This window comes from Mobula birostris, chromosome 26 (genome assembly GCF_030028105.1).
Source record: "Mobula birostris isolate sMobBir1 chromosome 26, sMobBir1.hap1, whole genome shotgun sequence".
NCBI lineage: Eukaryota > Metazoa > Chordata > Chondrichthyes > Myliobatiformes > Myliobatidae > Mobula > Mobula birostris.
Window position 1 is genome coordinate 29,615,768 of NC_092395.1, and position 18,379 is coordinate 29,634,146.

General features: G+C 40.2%; 1 protein-coding gene across 2 annotated transcripts in view; it reads left to right on the top strand.

Moving 5' to 3' along the window:
• The window catches only part of ranbp3b (RAN binding protein 3b), a 171,954-nt gene that overhangs the window by 13,731 nt on the left and 139,844 nt on the right, over positions 1 to 18,379 (top strand). The gene's annotated exons all lie outside the window — the stretch shown is intronic.

Below are 18,379 nucleotides of genomic sequence, written 5' to 3' on the forward strand. Positions count from 1 at the left end.
AAATGGCCTCATTGTTTTCTATTCAGAGATTTCCCTGCACAGTTTGGTTACTTGCTTTTGATTTGGTCATGCGATGAAAAATGTATCCTTCAAACATGCCAGTTCTCAATGAAGACTTTAGTTTTAAATAATTGTGTGTCAACACCAATTAAAGAATCTGCATGTTGGCAAAGGTGTTAAGTGGAAGTGCTGGAGCTATGATCAGGATAAGCGTATGTGTGATTTGCAGAAACATAGTGCCTGCTATTTAAGCAGCTGTAAAAAGTGAGTTACCAACTTGAAGCTGTTTGAAACGTGCATTGTAATTTAATCAAACAAATTGCATTAAATCCACTGATCATGTGGAGGTGCATTAAAAACTGATCTGCCAAAAAAAAGATTATACAGTAATTGGGATTTCAAGGTTGGTTAAGATGCAAAACTGCTTCGGGGAAAGGAACAATGGTGTCTCATTAACTTCCCAGTTTAACACTAAGTTTTTCACATTCTCTGAGTACTGTGAAGTGGTGGGTGGTTGGAAATGAAACACAGTAGGGGGGATAAGAAGCAGAATATGGTTTTGATGGGGTGGAGTTCTGGGAAAGTGAGGAGGGAGCCAAAAGGCAGAGTGTGTGGTGAGTGGAGGAGATGTTAGCCGGGGAACAGGACACCCAACAAAGAACAAAGCATTCATTGGGAGAAGATAAGAGCCAATTCCAGTAATACAGAAGGTGAAAGGAATGGTGTGGGTGGATCAAAGAGTTGGAGTGCAAACCATTGAGAGAAGAATGGTGGAGCAGTGCTCGGATGGGTGGGAAGGATGGGGTTGAGGTAATGAAGTGTAGAGAAAATGATTGCTGCATCACAGAGAGCTGATGATAGCCAGTGAACAAAAATATGGGATAGTGGGTATAAATTCAGGATTGTTTAATGTCATTTCCAGTTCATAATTGTAAAGGAGAACGAAATAATTGTTACTTTGGCTCTGATGCAGCACAAAAGAGAAGATGGGTGCTACCAGAGTTATTATAAAAAAAAATCATTTATACCTTACAAAAAAGCTGGTTCCAGGATATTTTAAAAACTTAGAGCTACTTAAAGTGCTGGATTTCAACTTCCTCACCTTCCTGCATCAACAATCACGGCCACAAAAAAAACTATATAAAATGTTAATAAAAAGTTAACTAAGGAAGGTTCACGAGGGTACAATATGATTATGCTGGTTGGACTACCTCCTACAATATCCCCAATTTAATCCATCTCTTCTTCCATCAGAGTGATATACACAGTAGAGCTGGCTAGTTGTGGGAATCTTCTTAAATTACTTTCCTTGCATAAGAGACCCATAAAACATTAATGTTGCCTCAGGCTTCTGAGACAAATACAAGACTTGGAGTGAAAATAAACCCAGAATCATTTTAAAGACCCGAGAAACAACTTCATTGGGATAATATTACAATGGCAAATCCAAAACCAAGTACGCATTTCTCATGATTGTAGCATATCTTGAAAATGCTGTGCCTACACTAATTTATTCATTTTTTATGCTTTGATTATGTTAATGCAGTAATATATAATATTTCGCACAGCATGCTAAATTACATCTGGGAGTTCTATGTTTCTGATGAAATTGTGTAACATATTCCTGGTTGGAGACACCAGCAGGCCATTCTCAGGGAAACAACCTTTCACTGCGGGCAAGCAAACCTACTGAGCTTTTTGTTTTTTTTAGAATTTACTTAAAGTCTTACATCCATCCCACAACGTGGGGGAGTAAAAGTATTTAGAGATACAGTGTGGAACAGGCCCTTCCAGCTCTTAGAGCCACACCATTCAGCAATCCGGCAATTTAACACTAGCCTAATCACGGGACGATTTTCAATGACCAATTAACTAATTAACCGGAACATCCTTGGACTGTGGGAGGAAACAGGAGGACCCGGAGGAAACACATGCACTCCACGTGGAGAACATACAGTCTCCTTGCAGAAGGTGTTGGAATTGAACTCAGAACTCAGATGTAATAGCATTGTGCTATCCACTATGCTACCGAAGTACCCTAAACATCAAATTACAAGCTATGTGCTGTAGGTCTCAGCATTGATCTTTGCTGAACACCACTGATCACAATCCTTTAGTCATAAAACACTCCTCTGCTACTACTAATGGGTTAAAACTGCTCATTATTTTGTTTGGTGTCATTGCATCGATAAAAGATAAAGAGTGAGAATAAAGATATCTTTTTCAGACCAGAAAGATGTAATTAACAGAATGCCCCAAGGATCAGTTCTTAGACCTCAACAATTTATAATCTGGATTAACATCTTGAAAGGCGGGCAGAGTGCAAGGGATCCAGATTTGATGGTAACACAAAAATAAGTGGAATGGCATGCTGCATGAAGGATATTTGGACTCCGCAAAATAGGAATAGGTTGACTGAATGGGCAAGAAGATGGCAAATTTTGTTTAATGTAAGAAACTGCAAGAACCAATCCAAAGACAGAATCTAAATGGAGAGAGGCTGCAAATGCGTGCAGTTCAGCAGATGCTCTTGTGCATGAAAGACAAGTTAGCATGCAGACGTAACCAGCAGGTGAGTGGGCAAATGACATGTTGGCTATTTTGGCTAAGAGGTTGGATGTTAAAATTAGAGAAGTAATGCTAAAGTTATACAGGGTATTGGTGAGGCCACACTTGGAATACTATGTATATTTTTGGGTCACCTTTAGAAAAAATATGCCAGGCACTCCGAAAGAGATTCATTTAGTTATGTCTTGGATGAGAAGGTTGTCCTATCACAAACAGCTGATAATTTCAGATCCCGATGCATTGGAGTTTATTAGTGGCATATGAGAGATACCAAGGGGTGTGGTAGAGTAGATGTTGAGATGATTCCAGAAGTGTGAGAGTCTCAAATGAAGGGACATAGTTAGGGGGCAATCATCTGAAACAGAAACAAGTTGGAATTTCTTTTCATACGGGGTGGTGAATCTCCAAAAATCTCCGTATCAGGAAGTGTGAGGTCAAAATCATCGAAGTTATTAGAGGACAAAAAGAGAAAATAGTGGAAATACTTAGATCAAGTGGTATTGGGTGCCCCCCCCATCTTAAAAAGCCCTGCAACATTATCGTGTTCAATGCGGGACTAATCTGTAGACTTTTTACTTTGGGTAGCAGAGAATGCATTAATGTAGCTGATGTAGCTAATGTAGTTAATGTAGCTGTCAAAATGAAGTGGCTTCTTTTCACTTTGAAACCTAAATGCCTGAGCTGATGGTGGTTCTGGTGGTTGTCTCTCGGGGTCCGAGGAAGACTAAACATTGTGCGGCCATCTGAATACACATGTGGCTTCGGAGGCCGAAGGCTGAAGCATGCATGCGGTTGCAGGTTGGACATGGAATGGCGGTTGTTAGAACAGGTGCAAACACAGCTTTGTGGTGTCGGTCTCGTGCTGCTGCAAGGCACTGATTCCGGTCATTCTCAAAGTCAGATGCAGCTTTTCTGGTCAGGGCGTGCCATGCAGCCCTGTCGGCTGCGGACTCCTCAAGTTGTCGAGGCTGGAGGTCTGCCCATTTGATGTACGATTTCAGATTGTCTTTGAATCTTTTTTTGGGGCGGCCCTGATTGCGACTGCCATGTTCAAGCTCACCGTAGAGCAGCTGCCTGGGGATTCTTGTTTCACCCATGCGGATTACATGGCCAGTCCAGCGTAGCTGGGCCTGGAGTATCCTTGCCTCAATGCTTGTGCTGTTGGCTCTGTCAAGGACTACCTGGTTGGTGATTCGGTCCTGCCATTGAATCCTCATGATCGACCGCAGAGAGCGCATGTGAAGCTGCTCCAGCTGTTTGATGTGCCTGCGGGTACAGGGTCCAGGTTTCGCAGTCATACAGGAGAGAGGTGAGGACCACAGCCTTGTACACCTTGAGCTTGGTTGAAAGCTGAATGTACTTGTGCTCCAGAACTTTGACACGGAGTTTCCCCGAGTGCCTGCTGGCTTTCTGGATCCTTGCTATGATCTCTTTGTCACGGGATCTGTCACTGGAGATGGTGCTTCCTAGATACTTGAGGCTCTCCACATTCTTCAGAACAGTGCCGTCATTGGTGATGCATGGCTGAGGAGAGTGACTGCTTGGTGCAGGTTGTAGGAGAACTGATGAATGACTTTAAACCACAATGTTAATTGTTGCTTTATATGGAGTGCCCTGCAACAATGATAGGAGATGAACTAGCTGATTTAAAGAACTCATCTCCCTGAAATAGTTCAATGTCATTTACAAGTACTGAATGGAAGGTAAAGGTGATGAGCACAATTATTACATGTAGACTTTCAGCTGCTGAAGGGTTGGTACTGTACCTACTTTGTGATACAGTGACAAACTAGTAAGATAAGAAACAATGAAGGCTCTGCCAAGTTGATCCTTGAGAGAATAGCAAGCAGGAGAAAATGCACCGTCATGCCAGAATATCCAGCATCAAGTTGAAATTATGGAAGACTCTGCTTTGTGTGGAATGAGTCAGAGATGAGAAGGAATTTATTCAACCAGAAGGTAGTGGATCCTATGGAACTTATTGTCACAGATGGCTATGGAGGCCAAGTCATTGAATATATTTAAAGCAGAGGTTGATAGGTTCTTGATTAGTCAAGGTGTCAAAGGTTACAGGGAGAAGACAGGAGAATGAGGTTGCAAGGAATAAATCCGCCATGATGATAGAGCAGACTCAATGGACCAAATGGCCTAATTCTGCTCCTATATCTTATGGTCTTACTGATCTATTGTTGGCAACAATGTTTGGCAATTACTATTCAGGAACTATTGTAGGTTGGTGAAGTCTATACATAAACAGAGTGGAAATGTTAAATATTTGATGTTCAGTTTTCTCTCTTAGTCTAGCATACACCCACACTTTTTTTACATGCGTGTATATTCTCTCTCTGAGCTTGTCCAGCCCAATGGCAATGTGAGATTTCCATCCAGCTGATTGACACTGATTAATTTTCCAGGGTCAGCTTCATTTAATCATTTTAGGCAAACTCCCGGAACCGTTGTTGGTTTTGTGAATAGTGTGGGAAATGCCTGTTACAGCTTAAAGTATCCTTGTGAGTTGTTTTAATTCCAGAGAGAAAGAGCAGCCACAGAATATCAGAGAATGTAGATTCAATACACTGAGCATTTAACTCTTCAAAGCATGCAATCACTCCTCTGTTACAGGGATTCAGGATAAGGAAGTAAACCCTGTTGGGGGTATTCAAATAATACATGATCTGCATGAGAGTGGGAAAAAGAGACAGTCTTGGCAATATCCCCTATAAATCATCGTCCTGCCTCACCAGTCCTCTTTTGTTGAAACTTTGCAGTCATTTCCTTGGTTGGCCTAACCTTGTATACAATTTCACAGTAACTACACTTCAGAAGCTCTTAATCGACTTCATAAATGAAAATGCTTTCCATTTTGTCACAATAGAATTTATCTTAGGGGATAATTATAATTATTCAATAATGTCTAAATACTTGCCAACACTGCTTGCTGCAGCTTCCCTCAAAATTACTATCAAGCTTTCTTTACTGCTTCTGATTATGGGAAATGATATATTATACTTTAGCACTCCCTGCTGGAAAATATAATTATTGCTTCTTCTGCTTTGTATTATTTGATGGTTTTTATAGTGATATTCGGTTGATGGGATATTTCCTGAAGTTCAGACACTGTGTTTCAAATGTTTTTATTGTGAAGCAACATCAGCTTAACCACAACCGGCAATGTCCTAAAATACAATGCTTCTCTTTTTTCTTTTCTTTCTTTTCTTTCTTATAACAACATAATGAAAATCAAATGAATGTATGTATAGTAAACAAGCAAAAAGCAAAGGAAACCCTACCACCCCATCTCCTTTCCCCTTCCCAGCCCTCCCCTCCCCTCGCCTCTCCCGTATGTGCTGTTTAGGTCTTACCGCACCCCCCCCCCACACTTAGTTCAGCTGTCGATCTCCTCTAAATACAACAGTAATGGTTACCAGATTTTTTCAAATTCCTTGAGTCTGTCCTTGATAACATATCTTATCCTCTCTAGATGCAGAGTATCCATTAATGCAGCCAGCCATTGTCTGAGTGATGGAGTTTCCTCCTTTTTCCAGAACATCAGTATGAGTTTCTTTCCATTAAATATGCCATCGGTCAGGAGTTGTTGCTGGGTAGCCTGGAATTTATTTGACCTCACAGAAGTTCCAAAAATTATTAAAATGGGGTCTGGTGTTATCTGAACCTTTAATACCTTCGATAGGACCTCAAATATTTGCTTCTAATACTCTTGTATCCTGGGACATAAAGCATAACTATGTAACAAATTTGCCTCTGAGGACTTGCATTTCTCACACATTGGGGACACCTCTGGGAATATTTTATGAATCCTTACTTTTGAGTAATATAGTCTATGTAGGATTTTAAATTGTATTAAACAATGCCTGGCATTGATGGAACAGGAGTTAACATACTCCAAAGCCTCATTCTATATAACCTCCTCTATCTCTGTACCCAACTCCTTTTCCCACTCTTTTTTAATATCATCCATTGTTGTATGACACTTGTTTTGTATGGCATCCTACTGATAGGCGATGATGCGTTCTGTCCCTAAACATGATCTTAAATGATTATCTAATTTATCAGGTTCTGCCATCTCAAAACCAGAAAGATATGATCTTATATAGTGTCTTAGCTGGAGGTACCAGAAAAAATGACTCTTTTGCAATCCAAATTTGTCCTGGGGCTGCCGAAATGACGCAAAAATCCCTTGTATGTATAAGTCTCCAACACTGCGTATCCCTAATTCTCGCCAAGCATCAAAGGCCCCATCTATACATAAGAGGATAAAAAAGGGCTTCGCTGGTATAGGTACAAGAAAAGATAACGTTCTGAGTTTCAAATGCTTCCCCATTTGTCTCCACATCTGTATGGTGCTATGGATAATGGGATTGCCTCTATAACAGGCTTTATTTAACTGAATAGGGGACATAATGATTGCCCCTATGGAATATGGTAGGCAATCCTTATGCTCCATCTCCAGCCATCCGGGAAGTACAACTGTATCATCTATCCAGTATGCTATATGGCTGACGTTAGCAGCCCAGTAATAAAAAATAAAGTTGTGTAGTGCCAGCCCCCACTAGTCTTATTCTTACAGAGATGTTCTTTCCTAATTCAATGGACTTCATAATTCCATATAAAAGGTAGAATTATCAAATCTAATCCTTTAAAAAAGGATTTGGTAAGATAAAGGGGCAGGTTCTGAAATAGACAGAGCAGTTGGGGAAGAAAGATCATCTTGACTGCATTTACTCTACCCACTAAAGAAATTGGGAGTGTCTTCCAAAATTCTATTTTCTTTTTAATCTTTTCAATCGGAGGGATAACATTTGCTTCAAATAGAGAACTATACTTTTTGGATATTGCGATTCCAAGGTAAGTAAACTTCTCAAGAGTTATTTTAAATGGAAATTGTTTAAGCCCCTCCTGTTCTTCTACTCGGACCAGGAATAATTCACTTTTCCCCCAATTAATCTTATACCCTGAGAAAGTGTCAAATAAATTGACTATTTCCAGCAAAACTGGTATAGTAATATATAGCTTCATTACAAACAACAAAATATCCTCCGCATAAAGGGAAATTTTGTTGATAGTATATCCTGTATTGTACTCATAAATTTCGGGGTGAGAATGTATCGTCTCCGCCAGTGGTTCAAACGCAAACAATAAGGGACTTAATGCATGGCCCTGTCTTGTGCCCCTGTGCAAAGACACTGTGAATATTGTTACAATTAAATGAGCCAACGGAAGCATCTGAAACAATTCTAATTCAAGCTATTCGAGAAGAAGCCATATAGTGTAGTACACTGTTTAAATATCAACTACTTGATCTGATAGGTAGTGCCCACTGAGTGTATCCAGTTTGACGTTATGCAAAGGGCAGAGCTATTATAGCTGTGTGATCACTGAAAAGATAATCGATTTATAAAGGTCTAGATAGACTTCTGATCATTAATCTGTCACAAATGGGTACTTTTTACCATATTTCTACATTTCTGACTCTATTTCCATAGATGAAGGCAAAGGGGGTGGGGTTAAGTACAGCAGTTTTGGTAAAGGAATGGAAAAAGATCGCTCAACACCATTGCTCATGGTAGATTATGATATGGGATCAAAATGATCCCATTCATAAACCAAAATAGACCTTGCAAGGAGATAGTGAATGTTACAACCTCAGGACATTCCCATCATACTTTACAGTCAACGAATCTCTATTTCAACAGTGGTCACTGTTGCAGCAGCCAATTTGCAAGCAGCAAGTTCTTGTAGCAGCAATCTGAAAGACCAAATAATCTGCTCTGGTGCTGATGTGTGAAGGTACCACTCAGGACACTGGGGAGGAACTCTCCTTCAAAATAAGGTAACACCATCATTAACAATAAGAAATAAGGCAAACTAGACCGTAGTTTTTTGACTCATCCAAAGGAATACCACTCCAACAATATAGCAGTTTTTCAGAACTGAATATTAACTAAGATTTTGTGCTTTTGTTTTAAGGGTGGCCCATAAACCCACAACCTTCCAATTTAGGACACGACAGCTACTATTGAACAACTAACTCATAACTAACACATTCTAAGTTGCAGTAAGTTATACCTACTAGTTTATTAACATTTCAGAAGAGTTAAGAGCCATGTTAGGGTAACAGTCAGTGTGATGCCTTTACAGTCGGGGTGTTGGAGTTCAATTCCGATGTAATCTGGAAGAAATCTGTACGTCTTCCCCGTGGAATAGTAGGGTTTCTCCAGGGGCTCCACTTTTCTCCCACAGTCTAAAAAATCTACCAGTTAGCGGGTTAATTGGTCATTGTAAATTGCCCTGTGATTAGGCTAGGATTAAATCCTGGGATTGCTGGATGGTGCAGCTGGAAGGGCCTGTTCCATGCTGTATCTCAATAAATAAATAAGTTGTGTAATATAATTTAACCATTTCACATTTTATAGTGGTCTAAAATTATGCTATGGTACTAAGTTGTTTGGAACATATTGAGGATGAGGTGGGGACTGCTTTAAATTTTCATGGCTGAAAATTCCTCACCTGAACAATTTTACAGAACAACTTCTTTACATCTTAAGAAATAATATAATTGATTCCCTGGGTCAGTTAATATAAATAAAAAGCACAATTGCAGCTATTGCATCCACCAGCACCAGGCACCTACTTTGGACCAAAGACAATGGAAAGCGAATTATGTCTTGCTTTCATAAGAATAGGTCATTTGTCAAATGATTAGTTTCTTCAGAACAGTGATTTTCAAACTTGTGCATGAGCCCCCAAGGGTGTATAACGATGTTAGCAAAGAGTGTCAGTAAAATCAACAAATAATTACAATTAGGATCAAGAATAAGGACATGGAAATGCCCCAAGATAGCAGCTCAACAAAAAAAAGGTTGGGAAGCATTCCCTTAGAGTAATTTAAGATGTAAAAGCCATAAAGGACTTCAGCAAAGCAAAAGGACTGAAAGACCCAGCTAGGCTGAGGAACTCAGCAGGTCAGGCAGCATCTATCAAATGAACAAACAGGCGATGTTTTGGGCCCACACCCTTCTTCAAGACAGCGTATTTTGTGCTGCTCCCTGAACATAAATTATCATTTTACATCTTTTTTCCATGGTAGCGGATTCTATTTACACCATTGCTTCACTTCTGGACAAGCAGTCCTGGCGAGGAACTACAGAGGTGATCAACAGTGGGTACTTGAAAAGATCAAGATCAAAACTAGAACGCTGCCCTACACAGTGGAGATTGTGTCTGATGTAATCTGGAGCCAACATGTCCATCAGGAGAGCAGAGTCAATTGTTGGAGAAGAAAGGTGTCCAGAGCTGTCAGAACCACTTCCCACAGTCCCACAGTCAACTCCTACGACCACTGTGGGGGGAGAACCCAGAACCCGAGATTGTTTCACCACCACCACTCTCCTGCCAAAGCAGAGTGCAGACATCCCACCTCTCCCAGAAGTTCCGGGAATCTCCCGCATATTAATAGTGGTTCCCTGATGCCCGCAAATTATATACAATATCCCGGAAATTTTTTTTTTGAGAGAGCGAGCGTGTGAGAGAGAGAGAGAGAGAGCAAGAGAGCGCACGCGAGAGCGACTACGAGAGAGAGAGAGAGAGAGAGAACGTGCACGTGAGAGAAAGCGAGCGTGCGCACCATGGGAGAGTGCTCCAAAAAAATAAAATATAAAACGTACGTCACCCCAGACTACCCTAAAGTGTACCCCGCCTAATAGGGGTCAAAATAATGACAGTGTTGCTCACTGCACTGTTTGCAACAGTGACTTTTCTATTGCCCATGGTGGGTTAAGGCTGTAAAAGACATGATGAGGTGAGTTTAACAGGTTTCATTCGTTCATTAGCATAGCTAACGTTATTTAAACTAGCTGGCTAGCTGCTAAGGAGCTACTCTGTTGCAGACATCTCACCTCTCCCAGAAGTTCCAGGAGTCTTCCACAAATTGATGGCGCTACCTCCCTGAAATGAGTTTTTGCAGGGTGGGATGTCTGAGAGTGCTCCCCTCGTCAGGAAAGATGTTATCCCACAAGAGTAAGAAATCCTCCACAGCGATTAAATAATTAGGCCTGAATGGGACAATAAGTTTACTATGCTGTGGATAACTATATTGCTGAAGTTCATAGCTAAGCAGGGAGGAGTGTTGTATATATAATATTTCAGTATTATTTGAGTAATATTGTTAAACAATATATTTACTTTGTTGTTTACATAATTAATTACAGGTTCTACATTAAAAGTACATGAATGACATATGTCATTATATCACCATATCATATGTGAGTGCCTCATTAAAGTAGAACTAAATAGATAGGCATCTCCTGACTCCCGTGTTTTTCTTTTGATTAGTTTTTGGAGTTACAAAACATAACAATTACCTTATTAAACTGTAAGGTTATAATGCTGAACATTGTATTTAGAAAAATTATAATGTTTGATAACTATAAATTACCTTACGTCAGATTTATGTATTTGGAGCATCAGAGGTAAACCGTCAGGTTCTTCTGCTCACTTTGCCCCTTTAATGACGAATTGTGAAAATTAGAAAATTCTACATTTTGGTAAGCAAGAAGAGTCCATTCTTTCTGCCTGAGTGAACTCATGGTATAAGAGGAGCAATGGTGAATGTGGAATCCACAACCAAGGAAAACCAGTAGTTGAAGAATAGTAAACTCTCTCCCATACAGGTACTGGTTGAAGAGTTTTACACCCCAAACAGACTATCAATCTGTGCATGATTTTTCTCTGCAGCAGTAAGGGAACATGATGCAAAGGCTTGGGGGCTGTTCACTTCCATCACTCAGAACATGTGACATGGCATCCCCTATACCATAAGGCGAGCACAGTAGCCAAGTTTGGCAGGAACTTGTTATAGTAATTGACAGATCCTAAAAAGGACCACAGCTGTGACATCTCCTTTGGCTTCGGGGCATCCATCACTGCTTGAATTTTCTCAGCACACCTGTGTGCATCAGTGGTGTGACCTTAGTGAGTGATGCTTGGTTTTAAGAATCAACACTTGTTGTGACATGCTCTGAGCACAAAAATTTCTAATGTTTTTAACACTGTCTTGAGATTTTGGCGATGTTGCTTGTCATTCTTACCTGTAACAATGATGTCATCCAGGTAACACTGAGCGCCTGGGCAGACTTGCAGCACATGGCCCATAGCTTTTTGCCAGACTACTCCAAAATTAATCCCATTATAGCGATAAAGCCCTTTATGAGTGTTTAAGGTGAGGCACACTTTGGACACTTCTTCCATCTCCATCTGTAGATAGGCCTCAGCTAAGTGCACTTTGCTGAACTGTCTCCCTCCAGAAAGGTTTGCAAAGATATCCTTTATGCTAGGTAGAGGGTTTGATCTACTTTCAGTACTGGGTTAATGGTGATCTTAAAATTAGTACAGATACTGACAGACCCATTCTTTTTGACTCCTGGGACCACTGGCATTGCCAATGGGTTCCACTCAACCTTGGAAAGAATTCCTTCAGCCTCCATGTGATCTAACTGACTGGCTACTTTATCATGGATAGTATAAGGAACCAGATGGGTGTGGCATTTTCATTTAATACTGTTTTACTCTTGATACATTTGGGTATGCCATCCCTGAACACTGCTGTGGCATCATCCGGTACCTTTCTTAATTCACTTTCAGTTGACTCTATTACAAGGAATGTGGCAGGCAATTGATGGATGGATCTCCAATCAAGTTGTAGTTGTCTCAGCCACTCATGTCTCCACAATGGGGGCCTTCATATTTTTACCACAAACAAGCCCAGTGTGGCTTGTTGGTTGCTGTATTTCACTGTTACAAATGTCCTTCCCATGGGAGTTAAAAACTTCTCCAGTATAAGTTTTTAGTTTAATATCTGCAGGCTTCAGTTAAATATCTTTCAAATGCTGTTCAAACTCATGACTGAAACAGCCGAGCCAGTCTTCAATTCCTTTTTAACTAATTTGCCATTCACTTCTGGTGTAAGCCATATTGCTTGTCTCCTGTTAGTTTTCACTTTGTAAATCTTAAGGCTACTCAGTTCTGTGTCACTCTCCTTGTTATCAGATTTTTCCTCAACAGCATGCAGATAAGTGCTCTTTTTGAAACTGCAACTTGACTTTTTATCTTTCCTGCGCATTTCATTTATTTTTGTCTGCCCGACATGCACTTTATATGTATCCTAGTTTGATCATTTTCTGCAAGTTTCACCTTTAAACCTGCATGTATTTGAGACCCTGTCATATTGGTAACACAATTTGTTCAGCCAAGCAGGCCTCTGTTTAGAAGTTGCAATTTTGTTCATGCTCACTTTCATTGCTGACTGCAACTCACCTGCGTCTCTGTCTGCTGGTTCCATTGATACATTGACTTCAACTGCTCTTTTAAATATGATTTGTGCTTCATTTAGGAACTGTTTTTGAATGCTTTCTTGTAAGGTTCCACAAACTAAATGATTTCTCAGTGCATCTTTAAGCTCACCACTGAACTGAAAATGATTGGAGAATTTGGTCAATTCAGCGATGTATGCTGAAATGAACTCCCCTTCCTTTCGATTCTACTTATGAAACCTAAAGCATTCTGCAATCAATGATGGTTTCAGTTCTAAACGCTCCTGCATTACTATCACAATATCAGCAAAGCTCTTTCAGCTGGTTTGGTTGTAGCAGTTAAACTTCTAAGCAAACTGTATGCTTTTACAAATATTACACTCAGTAACACTGGCACTCACTTTTCATTGGCTGTTTCATTTGCTTCAAAATACTGCTCAGTTTGTTCAGTACACATCATCCAGTTATCTGTTCTGCAATCGAACGCGCCTATCTCTCTGATGTTGCTAGCCTTTTCTGCTTTTTTTAATTTATTATTATTATCACCTGGTACTCACTGTTTATGAATCTGTGCATTTTGTCAGTTTTCTGCCCTTTTTTAAAAACTTGACCATTTCTCTCCCCTTCTGAAGAAAAAAAACATGCTGTGCTTTTTTAAAAAACTCAAACGTGTTTCCCCCCCTTCTAAAGAAAAGAAAACATGCTGTGTTTGAACAGGTCGGGGTGTCTCAGGTTAATTTTAAAACTTCCTCATTATCACTGTTATGTTTTGTAATCCTGAAAGTTAATCAAAAGAAAAATATGGGAGCCAGGAGGTGCATGTCTACTTAATTTTGCTTGAGTGAAGCACTCACATATGATGTGGAGCGTAAAGACATAAGCTATTCATGTACTTCTTATATATAACCTGTAATAAATTATGTAAACAATGAAGGCTTAATCAAACAATATATTTATACTATATTACTTATTAAATAGACTACAGTGATGACATTAAATACCATGTGCAGCCATGCATGACATTGCCACTTAATTCATTCAAAAATCATACCCAATAATTCTGAGTCACATACACAAAATGCTGGAGGAACTCACCAGGTCAGGCATCATCGATGGAGAGGAATAAACAGTCGGCAGTTTGGGCCAAGACCCTTCATCATGACTGGAAAGGAGAGGATGAAGAAACCAGAGTAAGGAGTTGTGGGGATGGGAAGGAGTACAAACTGGCAGGTGCTAAGTTAAAGACACGAGGAAATCTGCAGATGCTGGAAATTCGAGCAACACACACAAAAAATGCTGGTGAACGCAGCAGGCCAGGCAACATCCTGACGAATGGTCCCGGCCTGAAACATTGAATGTGCTTCTTCCTATAGATGCTGCCTGGCCTGCTGCGTTCACCAGCATTTTTTGTGTGAGGTGCTAAGTTAAGCTAGGTAAGGTGGGTGAGGGAAGGGGGATGGGGGATAATTCTGTGCATCTCAATAATAATGTGGATCTTAGAACTGTAACATATATTCCAAATCTGAGATTTTGCCTTTCTCTGTCGTTAATTTCAGTGCAACAAGGTTACGTAATATATAATAAATGGCAGGATATTGAGTGAAGTAGGGTACAAAGGTCAAGTATACAAGATGGATAAAAAAAGTTTTAAAAATTATTAATTAATTAATTTAGGGATACAGTGCAGAACAGGCCTATCCAGCCCACAGAGACACACCGCCTTGCAGCAGACTGATTTAACCCCAAGCCTAACACAGGACAATTTACAATGACCAATAAACCTACTAACCCACGTGCACATGGGAAGAACCTAGTTTTACGACAGCAGAATATAATTGGAGGGAAGTAATATGGAAGTATAACTGTGTCCATCTGATAAACCAAAGGTTAACATAGAAACATAGAAAACCTACAGCACAATACAGGCCCTTCGGCCCACAAGGCTGTGCCAAACATGTCCTTACCTTAGAAATTATCTAGGGTTACCCATAGCCCTCTATTTTTCTAAGATCCATGTACCTATCCAGGAGTCTCTTCAAAGACTCTATCATATCTGCCTCCACCACCATCGCCGGCAGCACATTCCACACACTCGCCACTCTCTGCGTAAAAAACTTAAACTTGACATCTCCTCTGTACCTACTTCCAAGCACCTTAAAACTGTCCCCTCTCGTGCTAGCCATTTCAGCCCTGGGAAAAAGCCTCTGACTATCCACACGATCAATGCCTCTCATCATCAAGTTCTCGGAATGGTTATTCTGATTGTGCTGGAGAGCGTGTAGAGGAAATTTGCAAAGAGGTTGCCAGGATTGCAATATTCTAGCCACAAAATGATGGAAGATTGGTTTAGCGTAGATTGTTTGCTTTGGAACAATGGAAGCTGAAGGGAGACATACCTAGATGTAGAAAATTATAGTGGTTCATGGCAGAGTAAAGAGAGAAATAATATTATCTTTAGCAAAGGGGTCAAAATATGAGTTACTTGAAAATTCAAAGGAATGTAGGGATTTCTTTCCTTACTCAGGAGGGTAGTAGGGGCAAATGGTTATCCAGGGAGGGATACTACCTCTGGTGAAGGGAGGTGTTTGTTGTGTCCAGTCTGGAGCAGCTTACTCACCTTTGCTCCTCAACAGACACTCAGCTCTCACCTGTGACTCCAACTAGCTGCTTGCATGTGACGGCAGTCACACCCCAGTGCACTGCTTCGACAGGCAGGCTAAACCAGGTGAGGGAAGCCGGCGGGCTTCGTACCCTGGTGAGATAGGAACATGCCTGTCCAAGCATGCAAAGCCAGCTCTGGCGAATTGGGCAGATGAGATCTACAGTGAGATCCAATGGCCAGGAAGGCGGTTTCTGCAATGCTCCGTGGAGAATGAAGGGCATGTCAAGGCACAATAGAAATCATGGTCATCCACTGTAACCTCAGTCTGTGACAACTACTTGTACCACTGGACCCAGACTAGCAAGGGTGAGAGAGTGGAACCGCCCCTGTGCAATGTCTTTTCCGCTTTAAAAACTCTCCCGCACAAGGTTTCTTGCCATTGTCGAATAGAATGGACAACCTCCACCAGTAGAGATCTAGAAGGGAAAATGTGAGGACATGCACTGAGTTGAGGAACTATATGATTGATCGTCATTAAAATATCCATTATTAAAATATAAATTAAAATATAAATATAAATATAATATTAAATATTTAATAAATATATATGAAACATATTATTTAATATAAATAAAATATAAATGTAAATTAAAATATAATTATTAAATTATCATTATCCAGGGAGTGGGAAGTGCAGAATCAAATATCGCTGTGATGGTTGTATGTTCTAGTACCAATTGTTTGGCGACAATAAAATATAAAGTAAAGTAAATGGCAACAATTGTAAATGAGTGAAATCTGAGGGATCGAGTGCATGACTCACAAAAATGAAACAAAGACCTGACTTATTTGTCACGTGTACATTGAAATATCACAACATACTGGGGAACGATAACGTTATTGGTTCAGAGAGCTGATGAGCCTGACACGGATTGTGTAGTCCATAGATATCGAGCAGATGAGGAGTACTCAGTTGGACAATCTAGGGAGGGATGATCTAGCCCACCAGGAAATTTTAGACTTAGGAATAGCAGTGAAATTAACCTACCCAGTGATAGTATTGTGGGTCGGGAAGATAGACCCGGGAGGGTGTAAAGCCATAAAGTGGCTATAATGAATATTGCTGCTGCAAAGACACAGAATACTTGCTTTGTGTGCCAGTAACTGGGTCACCTAGAAAGGAACTGCGGAATAGACATAGACAGGTAAAAGATTTGTTACAGCGGTGTATAAATTACAGTAAGAAACTGTGACGGAGAGTAGTCTGTAAACACACTCCTTACACATGCATTTACACACACCAGCATTGCTTTGTCTTCCTGCTGCCACTGTGCTGAGTGTACACACTTCAGTGACTTTCCCCAGTATATTCTCATAATGGATCCTAAACTGAGGCCGATGCGCTGACGTTGGCTTTATGGTGCCTTTCCCACCTACACAACAAAATATTCCATTTCTTTAGTAATGAGGATGTGCAAATGTCTCTATGCTATTTGTATACAGTAGTTAATGCAGATACCTGTGTTCATTTTGTAAATGATTGTAACTATATTGTGGGGTGCATCATATTCTAATTAAAAATGTATGTCCTAGTGCTAAAAAAAAGCTCATCACCCTCAGTGAGAGAGTGAGTGGGGTAGCCAGGAGTTCACACAGGACATGCATAATAAGTACGGAGCTATTATTGTGTTTTGTAAATATTGGCAGTTTTCTTTGCTCTATCTTTGCAAATATCTTAAGTTTGATTTTTGACGCACCTAATCAACACCCTTGCACTAAAGTGCTAGGCAACGCAAGCCATTTTTCTTTTGGTTATAACCCATGTACCTAACAGAAATATATATATATATATATGTAAGGCTCCTGTACCTCTTGTCTGCTGGAATCTTACAGTTAGAGATGATTAATAGTGTAGCTGTAGATCCACATAGGGAAATGGTAATGAGTAACTGGGGCATGAATCTTAAGTGAAGGACATTTTACCTGCCCTACTTAATTCGATCCTTCTTAAAATTTGGCCTTCCTGGGAGGGTGTGTGAGGGATTATTATTTGGAGATTGAACAGTGTTGGATAGCATAATTATGAATGGACTAAAATGAGAACCAGTCTTCAGGAAATAAAACATATACACAGTTTAACTTCCAACTGATACTTTGTGGTCTATGAAACCAATCAGTGGGTGTGGGACATTTTCTGTCCCATTGAAACTACACATGGAAAGACAATAACTGAATGTTCCTGCTATTAGCACATTGGTAAAGGTGTATCCCTGCCACTTAAGGCACAGATCAGGACAGGCCTCTTTTGTCTTTTAATCTTCTCATTTGTTTTTTTTATTCATGGTATCATTATTAAGCACCGAAAAGGAAAATAACCTCAGTGGCCACTTTATAGGTACAACTGTACACCTATTTTTCAATGCAAATATCTAATCAGCCAATCATGTGGCCACAACTCAATGCATCAGAGCATGCAGACATGGTCAAGAGTTTCAGTTGTTGTTCAGACCAAACATCAGAATGGGGAAGAAATGTGATCTAAGTGACTTTGACTGTGGAATGATTGTTGGTGCCAGGTGAGGTGGTTTGAGTATCACAGAAACTGCTGATCTCCTGAGATTATCACGCACAACAGCCTCTAGAGTTTAAAGAGAATGGTGTGAAAAACAAAACAAAAATATCCAGTTAGCAGTAGTCTGTGGGTGAAAACACCTTGTTAATGAGAGGCCAGAAGAGAATGGCCAGACTGGTTCAAGTTGACAGGAAAGCATCAGTATCTCAAAAAATCATACATTACTACAGTAATGTGCAAAAGAGCTTCTCTGAATGCACAGCACATTGAACCTTGAAGTGGATGGGCTATAGCAACAGAAGACTACAG